The sequence below is a fragment of the Apium graveolens genome, unplaced genomic scaffold (genome assembly GCF_009905375.1).
Source record: "Apium graveolens cultivar Ventura unplaced genomic scaffold, ASM990537v1 ctg3794, whole genome shotgun sequence".
Lineage (NCBI taxonomy): Eukaryota > Viridiplantae > Streptophyta > Magnoliopsida > Apiales > Apiaceae > Apium > Apium graveolens.
The window spans coordinates 673-18,414 of NW_027418267.1; the positions used below are offsets into that span (position 1 = coordinate 673).

Below are 17,742 nucleotides of genomic sequence, written 5' to 3' on the forward strand. Positions count from 1 at the left end.
CCTCCTTCATGATCGGGTTCAGTCCTCGCTGTTGTTCCACAGTTGGCTTACTACCTTCCTCTAACAGAATTTTATGCATACAATATGAAGGACTTATCCCCTTGATGTCTGCTATGGTCCATCCTATAGCCGATTTGAATTCTCTCAAAATCCTAAGAGCTTGTCTTCCTCACTACCTGAAAGGTCAGCTGAAATAATAACAGGTAACGTAGATGAATCACCTAAAAAAGCATACCTCAAGTGTTCAGGTAATGGTTTTAGCTCCAAGGTAGGTGCTTCCTCTATTGATGGTTTGAGCTTCCCTTCAGCATTCTTAAGGTCAGAAGTACCAAGAGATTCAAATGATATGTCGAGCTTTCGCTTCCATGGAGAAGCGTTCAGATATTGTAATTGCTCGTTGCTATCTTCATCATCGCTGTCAAAATCCCCCACTAAGGCCTTTTCCAATGCATCAGACATTAGCATGTGATCGAGTTCCGAAGTAACCGCAGAATCAATCACATCCACTTTTAAGCACTCCTCATCTTCTGTAGGGAATTTCATTGCCTTGAATACGTTGAAGGTCACATCCTGATCTTGGACTCGCATAGTAAGTTCCCCTTTTTGCACATCTATCAAGTACGGCCAGTAGCCAAGAAAGGCCTCCCCAAGATTATGGGAATCTTTCTTATCTTCCTCAAAATCCAGAATAACAAAATCTGCAGGAAAGAAGAGCTTAATCCACCTTGACGAGCACATCCTCGACTATGCCCCTTGGGTAAGTAATGGAACGGTCCGCCAATTGTAGCGACATGTATGTGGGTTTTGGGTCAGGCAGATCCAGCTTTTTAAAGATCGACAACGGCATCAGATTAATGCTTGCTCCCAATCACAAAGGCACTTGTCAAAAGTTAGATTGCCAATTGATGCAAGGAATGGTGAAGCTTCCTGGATCTTTTCAGTTTTGGTGGTAACTTTTGTTGCAGAACCGCGCTGCATTCTTCCGTGAGAGCAACGGTTTCAAGGTCATCCAGTTTCACCTTCCTTGAAAGAATAGTCTTCATAAACTTCGCATAACTAGGCATTTGTTCCAGAGCCTCAGCGAAAGGTATATTGATGTGAAGTTTCTTGAACACCTCCAGAAACTTCCCGAACTGTCTATCCAGCTTTTGTTGCTGCAATCTCTTAGGAAAAGGTGGTGGAGGATAGAGCTGTTTCTCCCCTGTATTAACCTCAGGCAGAGTGTGTTCAACAGTAGTCTTCTTTGGTTCCGCCACTTTCTCCTTTTGCTTAGATTCTTCATCTCTAACTTCAGCTTCAACTTCTTTTGCCTTTTCAGCATCAGCTACTTTTCCAGACCTTAAGGTAATAGCCTTGACTTGCTCTTTAGCTTCCTTCGTGCCTGGTACTTCCGTGTCACTGGGAAGAGTGCCAGGTTGACGATTGAGCACTGCATTGGCTAATTGACCGATTTGATTTTCCAAGGTCTTGATAGAAACCGCCTGACTCTTGCACAACAGCTTAAGTTCCTCAAAATCAGCACTAGTAGGTGCAGCTGCACTTCCCTGTTGAGGATATGATTGCCTTGTAGCATACTGCTGTGGTTGCTGGAATCCAGGTGGGTTAAACTATTTACTTACTCCTTGCTGATATGGTGGCTGAATAGCATTCTGATTATTCCCCCAGCTGAAATTTGGATGATTTCTGTTGTTAGGATGATAGGGTCGCTGGCACAGGCTGCTGTTGACGCTGATAATTATTCACATACTGAACAGATTCGTTGACAAGAGAACACTGATCCGTAGCATGAGAACCTGCACAAAGCTCACAAACCATAGCTATTTGATTAACTCCATACGTAGCCAAAGAATCAACCTTCATTGATAGCGATTGGAGCTGGGCTGCAATAGCGGTGGCTGCATCAACTTCCAGAATACCTGCTACCTTGCCTGACGTCATCCTCTGAGTTGGGTTTTGATGCTCATTTGCAGCCATTGTCTCTATAAGATTATACGCCTCAGTATAGCTTTTAGCCCATAAGGCGCCTCCAGCTGCTGCATCGAGCATGGGCCGAGATTGGGCCCCCCAAACCATTATAAAAACCAGTGATTACCATCCAATCCGGCATTCCATGATGTGGACATTTTCTCAACATTTCCTTGTAGCGTTCCCAAGCCTCGCACATAGATTCTGTAGGTTGCTGCGCAAACTGAGTAAGAGCACTCCTCATAGCAGCAGTCTTTGCCATTGGATAAAACTTCACCAGAAACTTTTGCGCAAGATCTTGCCACGTAGTGATGGACCCAGCTGGTTCAGAATGTAACCAGTCTTTAGCCTTATCCCTCAGTGAGAATGGGAAAAGCCTCAACTTGATAGCCTCATCAGTCACGCCATTATACTAAAAAGTGCTGCAGATCTCGACAAATTCCTTATGTGCATGTTGGGGTCTTCAGTTGCCGCTCCTCCAAAAGAAACAGAATTTTGCACCATCTGAATAGTGCCCGGCTTGATTTCAAAGGTGTTAGCTTGAATAGCCGGATGAAGGATGCTTGACTGAATGTCATCAATTTTAGGCCGAGAAAAATCCATAAGAGCTGGATCAGCTTGAACAATACGATCTCCCATGTTTACTGGTTCTTTCTGCTCAGTTCCGGAATCCGAATCCTCAAAATCTAACTTCTCCGGAGTATCAAGAACTTCGTCTTTCTCCTCAGCTGTATCTAAGGTCCTCTTGCGAGCACGAGTACGAGTTTGCATAAACGCTTGCTAAAGTACCTGAAACACAACCGAAAAGAGTAATTAACTACTACGTCCTAATCACTGAGTCCTAATGACCAATAATGGTAAGTACATAAACTAAACAAATACGCCGAGTCCCCGGCAGCGGCGCCAAAAACTTGTTAGGGCGAAATCACGCACTAATATTCACGCAAGTATACGCGTTCGCAAATAATATAGAATACTTTCTAGTTCGTTCCCTCAGAGACTCAGACTAAGTTTTTGTCTAATTAAACTCACTCACCAATGTATGACTACTTCTCAATGTTAAGATAATAACACCTAAAATTGTTGATTAAATATTAACTATAATTAACTACTTAATTAACCACTTAACTAACACTTCAACTTATCAATAATAAAACACTCATGAGATCACAACTTCATTATTACTTCCTTCTATAGCCATTGTTATTACCTTTAGCATGTGACAGTGATGATATTAATCGATTAACACGAAACTGATAAAAGCCAACTTTCATTGTACTAATACTATTCTACCAAGCATCCACAATTAAGATAGAAGTTGAATAGTCATCAATTATGTTGAGTTCCTATATGTCTACAGAAATTGACAACACAACGATTTAAGCACAAGTTATTCCTTCTGATTACATAGGGCAAATAAAACTGTTAGAGTTACCCACTAATCATGCACAACGTACATGAACCTATGCTAGCATGGCAAGTTCTAAATCTCAAGATCCATCGTCGCTTCACAAGAGATTAACACCCTATCTTATATGTTCGCGACGCACATAAGACGAATACGCACAACCAATACTAGATATCATGCAATCATCACACACTAAAGTATTAAACAATTAACTAAAGAAGTTCATAATAAATCCGTTGCAACCCCATGATCACGATTAGCCCATAATAAAACTTATCGCCATCATGGGTTCATATGAAATCATGATAATCAACACAAGAAAATAATAACTAAACTAATTATATTAAAACAGAGTACGTCACAAGAGTAAATAAGTCAAAGCAAGAAAACTAGCATCCAACGTTACAACGAAACAAGAATCACAAGAATATATGCTTCCTCTTCGCTGCAGTGTGCTAAATCGGTCTTCTTCCTTATCTCCTTCGCTTCTTGCGCTAACACAATTTAAAACATAATCTCCTTCTTATTCTCTATGAAAATGTCTCAAATCTACTTATATAATAGTCCCATAAAACTCAGATTACATAGAAGTTGGAAGCCAAACAGAAGTAGAAGTCTAAAATAATTCAGCTTTTTCCCCGACCCTGCGCGGCCGCTCAGCATTTCTGCGCGGGCGCGCAAGGCTGCTGCGCGGCCGCTCAGCATTGTTGCGCGGGCGCGCAGGACCCTACTGGAAAAATTCCCGGTTTGCTCTGTTTCTTCGCCGTAATCTGCCCGTTCTCTTCCTCTCGCAATGGTGAACACATGCCAAGGCTTATTCTTGATGATTCCTCCTCCGAAATGTAACTAATACCCTGAAATGCATAAACACTAGAAAAACGCATCAAATACACAAAATACTTGATTTCAAGACACCAATTTAAGCCATTTTAAGACGTTCTAAGTGGTATAAAATGCCACTTATCAGTTATTAGCGCGTGTTTTCGCCCTAACAAATTTTTGGCGCCGCTGCCGGGGACTCGGCGTATTTGTTTAGTTTATGTACTTACCATCATTGGTCGTTAGGACTCAGTGATTAAGACGTGTTACTTATTGTTTCCGGTTGTGTTTCAGGTACTTTAGCGAGTGTTTATGCAAACTCGTTCTCGTACTCGCAAGAGGACTTTAGATACAGCTGAGGAGACAGACGAAGTTCTTGATATTCCCGAGAAGATAGATTTTGAAGATTCAGATTCAGGAAGTGAGCAGAAAGAACCAGTAATCATGGGTGATCGTATTGTTCCGGCCGATCCAGCTCTTATGGACTTCTCGCGGCCTAAAATTGATGACATTCAGTCAAGCATTCTTCAAGCCAGGCACTATTCAGATGGTGCAGAATTCTGTTTCTTTTGGAGGTGCTGCGACTGAAGACCCCAACATGCACATAAGGAATTTTGTCGAGATCTGCAGTACTTTCAAATATAATGGCGTGACTGATGAGGTTATCAAGTTGAGGCTTTTCCCATTCTCACTGAGGGATAAAGCTAAGGACTGGTTACATTCTGAACTAGTTGGGTCCATCACTACTTGGCAAGATCTTGCGCAAAAGTTTCTGGTGAAGTTTTATCCAATGCAAAGACTGCTGCTATGAGAAGTGCTCTTACTCAGTTTGCGCAGCAACCTACAGAATCTATGTGCGAAGCTTGGGAACGCTACAAGGAAATGTTGAGAAAGTGTCCACATCTTGGAATGCCCGATTGGATGGTGATCACTGGTTTCTATAATGGTTTGGGGGCTCAATCTCGGCCCATGCTCGATGCAGCAGCTGGAGGCGCCTTGTGGGCCAAAAGCTATACTGAGGCTTATAATCTTATTGAGACTATGGCTGCAAATGAGCATCAAAACTCAACTCAGAGGATGATGCCTGGGAAGGTAGCAGGTATTCTGGAAGTCGATGCAGCCACCGCTATTGCAGCGCAGCTCCAAGCGCTGTCTATGAAGGTCGATTCTCTAGCTACCTATGGAGTCAATCAAATAGCTATGGTCTGTGAGCTTTGTGCAGGTTCTCATGCTACGGATCAGTGTTCTCTTATCAATGAATCTGTTCAGTATGTGAACAATTATCAGCGACAACAGCAGCCTGTGCCAGCTACTTATCATCCTAACAACAGAAATCATCCAAATTTCAGCTGGGGTAATAATCAGAATGCTATTCAGCCACCATATCAGCAAGGTGTGAGTAAATAGTTCAATCCACCTAGATTCCAGCAACCATAACAGTATGCTCAAAGGCAATCATATCCTTAACAAGGAAGTGCAGCTGCACCCACTAGTGCTGATTTTGAGGAACTTAAGCTGTAGTGCAAGAGTCAGGCGGTTTCTATCAAGACCTTGGAAAATCAAATCGGTCAAATAGCCAATACAGTGCTCAATCGTCAACCTGGAACACTTCCCAGTGACACGGAAGTACCAGGCAGGAAGGAAGCTAAAGAGCAAGTCAAGGCTATTACCTTAAGGTCTGGGAAAGTTGTTGATGCTGAAAAGGCAAAAGAAGGTGAAGCTGAAGTTAGAGATGAAGAAGCTAAGCAAAAGGAGAAAGCGGCGGAACCAAGGAAGACTACTGTTGAACACACTCTGCCTGAGGGTAATACAGGGGAGAAACAGCTCTATCCTCCACCACTTTTCCCTAAGAGATTGCAACAACAAAAGCTGGATAAGCAGTTCGGTAAGTTTCTGGAGGTGGTCAAGAAACTTCACATCAATATACCTTTCTGAGGCTCTGGAGCAAATGCCTAGTTATGTGAAGTTTATGAAGAGTATTCTTTCAAGGAAGGTGAAACTGGATGACCTTGAGACCATTGCTCTAACGGAAGAATGCAGCATTGTGCTGCAGCAAAAGTTACCTCCAAAGCTTAAAGATCCAGGTAGCTTCACCATTCCTTGCACCATTGCAAGTTGTCATTTGACAAGTGCCTTTGTGATTTGGGAGCAAGCATCAATCTGATGCCGTTGTCGATCTTTAAAAAATTGGATTTGCCTGATCCAAAACCCACCTACATGTCTCTACAATTGGCTGATCATTCTATTACTTACCCAAGGGGCATAGTGGAGGATGTGCTAGTCAAGGTGGATAAGCTCTTCTTTCCTGCAGACTTTGTTATTCTGGATTTCGAGGAAGATAAGAAGATTCCCATAATCTTGGGAAGACCTTTCTTGGCTACTGGCCGTACCTTGATAGATGTGCAGAAAGGTGAACTTACTATGCGGGTGCATGATCAGGATGTGACCTTCAATGTATTCAAAGTAATGAAATTTCCTACAGAAGATGAGGAGTGCTTAAAAGTGGATGTGATTGATTCTGCGGTTACTTCAGAACTCGATCATATGCTAATGTCTGATGCATTAGAAAAGGCCTTAGTGGGGGATTTTGACAGTGATGATGAAGATGGCAACGAGCAATTACAATATCTTAATGCTTCTCCCTGGAGGCGAAAGCTGGACATGCCATTTGAATCTCTTGGTACTTCTGACCTCAAGAATGCTGAAGGAAAGCTCAAACCATCAATTGAGGAAGCACCTACCTTGGAGCTCAAGCCATTACCTGAACACTTGAGGTATGCTTTTTTAGGAGATGCATCTACATTACCTGTGATTATTGCATCTGACCTTTCAGGTAGTGAGGAGGACACACTCTTAAGGATTTTGAGAGAATTCAAATCGGCTATTGGATGGACCATAGCAGACATCAAAGGGATCAGCCCTTCATATTGCATGCATAGGATTCTTCTAGAAGAGGGTAGTAAGCCAACTGTTGAGCAACAACGTAGACTTAATCTTATCCTGAAGGAGGTGGTGAAGAAAGAAATTCTGAAATGGCTGGATGCAGGCATCATTTATCCTATTTCTGACAGTTCTTGGGTGAGCCCCATACAATGTGTGCCTAAGAAAGGAGGTATCACTGTGGTAGCAAATGAGAAGAATGAGCTCATTCCCACTCGAACAGTTACAGGATGGAGAGTATGCATGGACTACCGAAAGTTGAACAAGGCCACGAGGAAGGATCACTTCCCTCTTCCATTTATTGATCAGATGCTTGACAAGTTGGCTGGTCATGAGTATTATTGTCTTCTAGATGGTTACTCAGGGTATAATAAGATTTGTATTACACCAGAGGATAAAGAAAAAACTACCTTCACTTGTCCATTTGGCACACTTGCTTTTCGCAGAGTTTCGTTTGGGTTATGTGGCGCACCGGCCACTTTTCAGAGATGTATGATGGCTATATTCTCTGCATGATTGGGAATAATGTCGAGGTGTTCATGGACGACTTCTCCGTCTTTGGACATTCGTATGATGAATGTTTGAATAATCTTTGTGCCGTGCTCAAAAGGTGTCTGGAAACTAATTTGGTGCTTAATTTGGAAAAATGTCATTTTATGGTGCATGAAGGCATTATTCTTGGGCATAAGGTCTCTAGAAAGGGTCTTGAGGTGGATAAAGCCAAGGTGGGAGTCATTGAAAATCTTCCACCACCTATTTCTGTGAAAGGAATCCGTAGTTTTCTTGGTCATGCGGGTTTTTATCGGCGTTTCATCAAGGACTTTTCGAAGATATCTAAGTCGTTGTGCAACTTGCTTGAGAAAGATGTGTCTTTCAAATTTGATGATGAATGTTTGACGGCATTCGAGACTCTTAAGAAGAGTTTAATCACTGCGCCAGTTATTACAGCACCGGATTGGACAGAGCCTTTTGAGATGATGTGTGATGCGAGTGATTATGCGATAGGCGCAGTTCTTGGGCAGCGCAAGAATAATCTCTTTCATGTGGTCTACTATGCTAGCAAGACCTTAAATGGGGCCCAAATGAACTACTCCACTACTGAGAAGGAGCTCTTAGCTATAGTCTTTGGTTTCGAGAAATTTCGATCTTATCTGCTTGGGACAAAAGTGACAGTGTTCACTGATCATGCGGCCATTCGCTATTTGGTTTCCAAGACGGATTCGAAGCCGAGACTCATTCGTTGGGTGCTCTTACTACAATAATTTGAGTTAGAGATCAAAGATCGAAAAGGTACTGAGAATCAAGTAGCTGACCATCTCTCTAGATTGGAGAATCCCGAGTCTACTTCACAGGATAAGGCATTGATCAACGAATCTTTTCCGGATGAGCAGTTGTTCGCAGTTCAGGAGGAAGAGCCATGGTTTGCAGATATTATAAACTATCTAGTCAGCAATATTTTGCCTCGTAATTTGTCCTCAGCTCAAAAGAAGAAGTTTCTGCATGAGGTGAAGTGGTATATGTGGGATGAACCATATTTGTTTAGACAGGGAGCTGACCAGATCATCAGGAGATGTATCCCGTTCTGTGAAACGGAGGGGATATTACGAGACTGCCACTCCACAGTTTATGGTGGACACTATGGTGGTGAGAAGACGGCAACTCGTATTCTGCAAGCAGGTTTTTTCTGGCCTACTTTGTTTAAGGATGCTCACCGGTTTATTTTAAGGTGTGATCGTTGCCAACGAGTGGGAAATTTGACGAGAAAGGATGAGATGCCGTTAAATGTGATGCTTGAAGTCGAGGTCTTTGATGTTTGGGGAATCGATTTCATGGGGCCTTTTGTCTCATCCTGTAACAATTAGTACATCTTGCTGGCAGTTGATTATGTCTCAAAATGGGTAGAAGTCAAAGCTCTTCCGACAAATGATGCAAAGGCAGTGTTGAATTTTCTTCATAAGCAGATTTTCACAAGGTTTGGAATGCCTCGGGTAATCATAAGTGATGAAGGGTCGTATTTTTGCAACCGTAAGTTCACTTCTATGATGCAGCATTTTAATGTGAATCATCGAGTTGCTACTGCCTATCATCCGCAAACAAATGGTCAAGCGGAAGTATCTAACGGAGAGATCAAGCGCATTCTAGAGAAGGTTGTTTGTCCGTCAAGGAAGGATTGGTCTTTAAAGCTCGATGAAGCTGTTTGGGCTTACAGAACAGCATACAAAACTCCACTTGGTATGTCCCTGTTTCAACTGGTATATGGTAAGGGATGTCATTTACCTGCGGAGCAAGAGCATAAGGCCTATTGGGCGTTGCAAAAGTTGAACCTGGATCTAGATGCAGCTGGAAAGAAGCGAATGTTTCAGCTTAATGAACTTGATGAATTTCGACTCCAAGCGTACGAGAACAACAAAATGTACAAGGAAAAAGTGAAGAGGTGGCACGATAGGAAGCTACATCCTAAGTTATTCGTGACGGGGCAACAAGTTCTCTTATTCAACTCTCGTCTCCGACTTTTTCCTGGGAAGTTGAAATCAAGGTGGTCTGGACCTTTTATTGTCAAAACTGTGTTTCCACACGGAGCGGTGGAGATTTTTCAGAATGATACGGACCAAGCATTCAAGGTTAATGGTCAACGTTTGAAGCACTACTATGGGGACACGGCAAACCGAGAAGTGGTTAGTGTCGTTTTATTATCAATTTGAGGAAGGTACGCAACGTCAAGCTAATGACGAAAAAGAAGCGCTGCGTGGGAGGCAACCCATGATTTGTTATTACAGGAACCCTTAGAAGTTAATAACATATCCAAAACCACAAAAAAATCAGAAAAACTGGGCTGAATTTTTTTTTCCAGTGACCCCCTGAGCGCCCGCTCAGCTCTGCTGAGCGACCGCTCAACAAGCTGAGCGCCCGCTCAGGGGTCGGCTAAATGAATTTTTTTTTGGTTCACTAAAAATCCAAAAAAAAAATCAGAAAAATAAAAACACAAATTTCAGCCCATAAAACCCACGACCTATTCCCCATTATCCCATGATTTTTACCCATAAACCCACTCCTATTCAAATTCTACCCTAATCCATTCCCTATATATACATAAACCTCTCCCATATATCTCCCACACAACTTCTACACTCAAACTCTCTCCCAAACACAAAAACACAATTCGCAAGCACTTTTATTCAGATTCAATGGCACCCAAGAGAGCAAGGACTATTGATAGCAGCAGCACTGTGCCTACGGCTGATTCTTCAAGGGGTACTGCTGTGAGGCCTCGGTTGAATGATAGGGCTGCGGAGGAGGAGTACACTAGGCTTTTAGGGAAGCCGATTCTGAAGGAGAGGGGGTTTTTACCATCGGGGAGGGATGGTGAGTTGTTGCCTATGATTGCTGAGAAGGGGTGGATAGCTTTTTGTGAGTCACCTGAAGCAGTGCCGATGAGTGTGGTTCGCGAGTTCTATGCGAATGCGAAGGCCGAGAAGAATGGGTTTTCTATGGTCCGGGGGATGACGGTTGATTTTCACCCAGCGGCGATTCGCCGTGTGATTGGGCAGCGAGAGAGGAAGCCCACGGAGGAGAACTGGAACGAGAAAACTGCTGAGGATTTTGACTTGGATTTGATTTGTGCTACTCACTGTAGGTCGGGCACAGTTTGGACCTTCAAGACTGGAACTAATGAGTATCGTCACTTTCCGGCGATCACGATGAACAGGTATGCCCGAGCATGGAATGCGTTTATTTGTGCTAATATTCTGCCGTCTTCGCATGCACATGAGGTCACAGTTGAGAGAGCACAGTTGTTGTGGGGAATTTTGAATGAGGAGTACTATGTGGACCTTGGTGAGTTCATCTACCAAGGAATTCTGAAGTTTTTGAGGGGAGCTAAGCACATGAACATCCCTTATGCATCCACGGTTACTAAGCTTTACCGAGCGGTGGGAGTTCAGCGGCCGTCTCATGAGCAGTTGCAGTTGCCGGCCGCTCCTATTGATTCCGGGACTATGAATGCGATGTAGGAGTGGACCGGTGGTGAGCCCGAGGAGCATGGGCTGGGTTATCGTCTTCCAGGAGGGCGTCCAGCACGAGGTGCTACCATGGCGACGCCACGGCGTGATGAGGCTGGTTCTTCGAGAGCTCAGGAGGGTGCTGGGATGGCTAATTCCCAATATAGGAGGCTGTCACGGAGGATGGATGTTATGTATGAGACGCAGAGCAGGTTTGCTCAAGAGCTCACCCTTGCGCTAGGGATTGCTTTTCGAGGCCTTGGAGCTGACATCCAGTGGCCAGTTTTTGGTGAGGACTCTGCATATCCGCCTCCTGATACACCACCCACTGAGGGTGATAATGATGATGACTCCGAGTAGGTATACCCTGTGTTCCTTTCTACTACCTTCACTGGGGACAGTGAAGATTTTAAGTTTGGGGGTGGTAGTTAAGGAATATTTTGTGTGTGTGTCATATAGCTGCATATTCATGATAGTTAGTTCATATAGTTGCATAATTTTTGCCATATAGTTTTTTTATAGCTTTATTTGTTTATCATATCATATAGCTTATGCATATACCATGATCCCTTTTACGATGATTTACCGACTGATTTGTGATGTTGATGCGAGTGTAGTGATAGCATTAAAGTGATGTTGAGTCATGTAGGTTGATATGCATGCTAGAAGCACTTGTATTTTCACTAAGTCTTAGAGAATGCTTAAGGACTAGATTGTTGTTATGATCTGATTGTTTTCGAGGTTAATCTATTTATTATGCTTAGAATTTTAGAATAGGTTCTTAGTGATAAAGGCATGAAAAAGAAAAAATGGAGCAAAAAAAATGGAATTTGTTGCTAATTATGGCTAGGCGTCAATTGGCTAGTAGCCGGCTCGTATGTTATGCGAGTAGTCTAGGGTTGAGCAAGATGGAGCGAAACGCACTTGCTCAGAATTTTTGAAAAAGGAAAAAAAAATAAAAAAAAGAAAAAAGAAAAAAAAAGAGTATGTGTTTATGAATAATTGATCACGAGTGGGCTCTTTGGTATTCGAGTTATTAAGTTCTTAGGGGACTTTGTGCCTAGTGACCTAAGGCTTTTAGAGTCTGGGATCCGCTAACCTAACGCTCGCTACATGGATACCATTGTATAAGTCTTTTGTGGACCTCACTCATTACACGGTCAAATAAGCATTACTGTTATTAATAAAAAGCATGATTCCGTCATAAGCTCCAGGATTCTCGTAGTGTTATAAGTCACTTTGTGCCTAGAATTTTTATTCTTTGTATAATCATGTGATTGCCTTGATGATAGTTGAGTCATAATAATTGATTTAGTTCTGGAGCATATCTGTTAAGCATCTGCACACACCACATTTTTGGCTGTATGTTAGTTGGCATGATTTGATTGATCTTTAGTCGTCTAATTGCATTTGTTGAGATGATGTAAGTTGGTTGGTTTTTTCGTAGTAAGGGGGATCGCTGCATTTCATATAGATTGCATTCATGCATGATTTTTGTTTTTTTTTAGTCTGTGACGCTTGAGGACAAGCATCAATTTAAGTTTGGGGGTGTGATAAGCGGCATTTTATACCACTTAGAACTTCTTAAAATAGCTTAAATTAGTGTCTTGAAATCAAGTATTTTGTGTATTTGATGCGTTTTTCTAGTGTTTGTGCGTTTCAGGGTAATAGTTGCATTTCGGGGGAGTAATCATCAATAATAAGCCTTGGCATGTGTCTAGCATTGCGAGAGGGAAGAGAGGAGCAGATTACAGCGAAGAAACGGAGCAAAAATCAGACGCGCAGGAAGCTGAGCGCCCGCTCAGCTATGCTGAGCGGCCGCGCAGGGTCGGGAAATTTTAATATTTATTTTAGACTCCTATTTCTGTTTGGCTTCTAACTTCTGAGTAATCTGAGTTTTATGGGGCTTCTATATAAGTAGATTTCAGAGACGTTTCACGTGTGTTGAATCGTTGTATTAATCGAGGAGCGAAGGAGATAAGGAAGAAGACCGTTTTAGCACACCGCAACGAAGAGGAAGCATATTTTCTTGTGATTCTTTATTTCGTTGTAACGTTGGATGCTAGTTTTCTTTGCTTTGAACCTATTTACTCTTGTGACATACTCTGGTTTAATATAATTAGTTTAGTTATTATTCTTTTGTGTTTATTTATCATGTTTTCATATGAACCCATGATGATGATAAGTGCTAACATGGGCTAATCGTGATCATGGGGTCGTAACGGATTTACTATGGAATTCTTTAGTTAGTTGTTTAATACCTTAGTGTGTGATGATTGTATGATATCTAGTATTAGTTGTGCGTATTCGTCTTATATGCGTCGCGAACATATAAGATAGGGTGTTAATCTCTTGTGAAGCGACGGTGGATCTCGAGATTTAGAACTTTCCATGCTAGCATAGGTTCATGTATGATGTTGCATGATTAGTGGGTAACTCTAACCGTTTTATTCGCCCTGTGTAATCAAAAGGAATAACTTGTGCTTAATTCATTATGTTGTCAATTTCTGTAGACATATAGGGACTCAACATAATTGATGCATATTCAACTTCTATCTTAATTGTGGATGTTTGGTAGAATGGTATTAGTACATGAAAGTTGGCTTTTATCAGTTTCATGTTATTCGATTAATATCATCAGTGTTGCATGCTAAGGGTAATAACAATGACTATTGAAGGAAGTAGTAATGAAGTTGTGATCTCATGAGTGTTTTAATATTGTCAATTCGAAATGTTAATTAAGTGGTTAATTTTAGTAGTTAATTATAGTTAATAATTAGTAACAAATCTAAGTTTTATTGTCTTAATATTGAGAAGTAAACATACATTGGTGAGTGAGTTTAATTGAACATAATTAGGCTGAGTCTCTGTGGGAACGAACTAGAAAGTATTCTATATTACTTGCGAACGCGTATACTTGCGTGTGTTATTAGCGCGTGTTTTCGCCCTAACATGCGGGTCCCGGCGCAATATTTTCGATACAATATTCGTTTCGGTAAATCAATAAAACTCGTATTTTTTATAACGGGATCTTTTTATTAAACTATTATAATTATCACCTCGTAGTACGTGTAACCAGGCGCTGAGACCAAGACCGCATTACAAATTGTACTGATTTGGATAATTATCCCGAAAACTGGTACCGTTTGGATCTGTTTTTATAAATAAACATACTATTTTATATCCGAAATGATCCAACGGGGTACTAATTTTCCGTAATTATAAATAGCCTTTACCGTATTTTATTTCGTACCGAAAATCATTTGCAAACAGTAATTATAGAAATTTACAGAGAAAATTCATATATTCATAAAATCTTCTAAAAATCAAACCAGCTTTTGAAGGTGTTATTGATCTTTGTTTGGAAAGCTCGAGTAACCAAATCGAAGGGTTTGAGGAGTACTATCAGATTCCAGAACTCGTTTTACTACAGAATCAAAGGTTGATTATATATATTTTCGAATTATTTTGATTTAAAATATGAATTTTTGTACGGATGATTGTTTGAATGATTTGATGCTTGCATGTTGTAAAGCTTGTTTTCCTGATGATTTTGATATGTCATATGACTGATTTGGAGTTCAATAACATGTTCAAAATTGAGTTTGATTTTCGAATTTTGAAATTAGGTTTTATAATTCGTTTGAATGTTCTTGATTGAATTTGGGGGTTTCTTATTTCGGGATAGATAGATGTTCTAGAGGGGTGGGTTGTGTTCCTTATGAAATTTGCAATCGATTCGTATAAGTCTTGCAAATCGACGAGATCTATAGAGGAGGGAGTTGTCATTTGAAGTTTACGTCGAGCTCGCCAGAAACCGGCAAACTTCTCGGCCATATTCCGGCCAACTCAGGGGTTATTAATGTGATTTGATTGCTTGAATAGGTTCTTGATATTGTATAGATCATATATGGAGGAGATGGTGGTGTGAGGATGCCGGGAACGTATTCTCCGGCGATCCCCGTAATTTTCCGGCGACTGAACTGCAAAATTGCAGTTTAGTCCCTGAATTACTTAAGAAGATGAAGTAAGGTCCCTGAGGTTTCCAGAAGTTTCAAAAATAGGATTCATGTTTATAAAATTTTTAAATATTATATTTCTTTTTTATTTTAATTATAAAAATTTGTTTTAATTACTGAAAATTCCAAAAATTATTATTTTAATTCCAAAAATTATTTTTAATTCAAAAATAAATCTGAATTAATTAGTTAATTAATATTAGTTAATAATTAATTGATTAATTGGTTAATTAATTTGAAAATTAATTGATTAATTGATTTAATTAATTATTAATTGATTTTAATTAATTATTTAATTAGATTTAATTATTTATAAATAATTTAAAAATTCCGAAAAATAGATTCGAGCTTTAAAATATTATTTTAAATTGTTTTCAAGGCTCGATAATTATTTGAAAATTATTTTGAAGCCAGATTTGGCCAACCGAACCCTGTTTATTCCTTTAAAACCTACCCAACGACCCGTTTTGACTCCGAAAAATATTTAAAAAATCATATTAAATACCCGAAAGACTGTTTATGACCCGAGACTTCCTATTGAATGAAATTTCATTGATTGTCTGACATGCTATGTGTTATATGTGATTTTTTTATTTGACTGTCGGTCTACATGTTCAGTGTTTACTTGTTTTTAGCATAACTTTCAATCCATTAGTCAAAACGAAGGGTAGATAGAAGTGTATACCAAACAGAATTGTGTGAGTTGAGTATTGATAGACACTTATGTTATGTGAGCAGAAGAGGCAAGATGTAGGAAAGGGAAACAGATAGTCGAGGAGTAGAAGATTGTGATTGGAAATTGGTGAAGTATAGCAAGCTAGTACCAGGCAAGTGATTTGAACTTTCTCGAGATATATTGTAGATTATTGATAGTTAAGTTTTATATTGCAAGTTCTTTGAAGCACTGAACCCTAAACCTTGATTCCAGTTATTGATCTTTGAACCATAAACCTTATTCTTTCTGAACCATTGATTGTTAAATACCCGAATACAAACCACAGATATACGATACTACTCCATAAATACATGCAAACTAAATACCAAACACTGAATCAGATTGCTTACATATTCAAACCATTGTACCTTACGCTCTGAAAGACCAAATTCTTATAACATTGAAACTTTGATTCTTTGGTTATCCATTCCTTTCACCATTTGATGGTCATATTTCATTTGTAAAGATTGGAACCATCTTATTATTGAACATCCAATGTTGCTTAAGATTTTGTTTATTGCCTTGCATTATTTATTCTGTGATTATGTTAGAATTGGATTGTTTTATAAAATTGTGGACCAGATTCATGGTCAGACCAGATTGGTGGTCAAGTTAGGCCAATGTGTGCCTTGGATCCAGTAATAAGAGCAGAGTTGTGTGCCTTACTTGGGGTTAGTGCATGACTGATCAGCAGCCTAACCTTGGTTTTAAAATAAAAATATAATATCCAATTCTAAATTATTATTCATTGTTCACTTGATACCATAACTCTTTTCACTTGATGATCATTATTCTCAGTCTTGTCAATGTAACTTGCTGAGCTAGTTAGCTCATTTGTGCGATGTTGTTTATGTTCTTTTCCAGTTAAGAAGGAACCTGTTGGTAGCGAGGATCCCCAATCCAGTGCGAGAGCTAGGGGTCCAGGTTGATCGAGTTAAGTTAGCTGACAGCTTTTGGAATAGTCTAAGTTTATGAAGTTTGTAATAATGTTTAATATTCAGTTGTAAGTTGGAATAGTTGGGATTTGGGCGTTTGTAATATAAGTATGTGTGTGTGGCTTGTGTGCATATTTTAACCTGTTGTGATCCGTGATAGTTGGTAAATAGGGTCACTGCATATTATTATTATCTTTATTATTATAAGCAGGTTATAAATAAGGTATGTGTGTGTGTGGACCCCAAACTTCTGACCCGAGTTTGGAGGGCGCCACGTTATCCCTCGCAGAATCAGCACCAGGAAAAGCTTGTGACTTCTCAGTCCGAGGAGGTTTCGTACCAACACTCTGAAGCCTCTTTCTTCTCCAGACTACATCAACATCAGGAACCTCACCCAACGATTCAATCTCCTTAAGATTTTCAAACTCATCCCCAACGTCAACATCACCACCCTGGTCCGTAACGCGTACATCCTCGACAGAGTCCGGATTCGAGACTGCATTGCTTTGGGACCCTTCCTCAGGATGGGTCTGAGACCCGGACCCAGAAACTGAAGCTTTCTTCCTCTATTTAAAAGAAGTCCCCAAACGCAACAGAGCATCACTATAAGCAGAAGTAGACATATTTGGATTGTAATAAGGCAGACATGTCAAGAGAAGGAGAAACAGAAAAATTAGCCCGGATAAAACACAACGATAAACAACTCTGGACACAGAATATATAAACAAGTACGAAAAACAGCAATGTCCGAGTACGGAGTAACCCGGACTACAGAAAAATACTTACAACCAAGTTTGTTCATAGTCTTGTGATTCATAAACGTGTCACGGGTCAGCTGGAATCCGAGACACTCACAGAAAGAAAAAATTAGCCGGATAGCATCACCCCTCGACACCGAACGCGAGAACCTGGTCTGAACTTCGGCAAGAGCTATATAAGGCAA

At 40.5% G+C, this 17,742-nt stretch overlaps 2 non-coding genes across 2 annotated transcripts; one reads left to right on the forward strand and one right to left on the reverse strand.

The window, feature by feature from the left end:
- Positions 1-2,105: 2,105 nt before the first annotated feature.
- On the forward strand, positions 2,106-2,212 carry LOC141701412 (small nucleolar RNA R71). The gene has a single exon (XR_012566778.1). It is a non-coding gene; the product is annotated as a small nucleolar RNA R71 (small nucleolar RNA).
- A 2,784-nt stretch (positions 2,213-4,996) lies between these two features.
- Positions 4,997-5,103, reverse strand: LOC141701413 (small nucleolar RNA R71). Its single transcript, XR_012566779.1, has one exon. It is a non-coding gene; the product is annotated as a small nucleolar RNA R71 (small nucleolar RNA).
- Between the last annotated feature and the right edge of the window lie 12,639 nt (positions 5,104-17,742).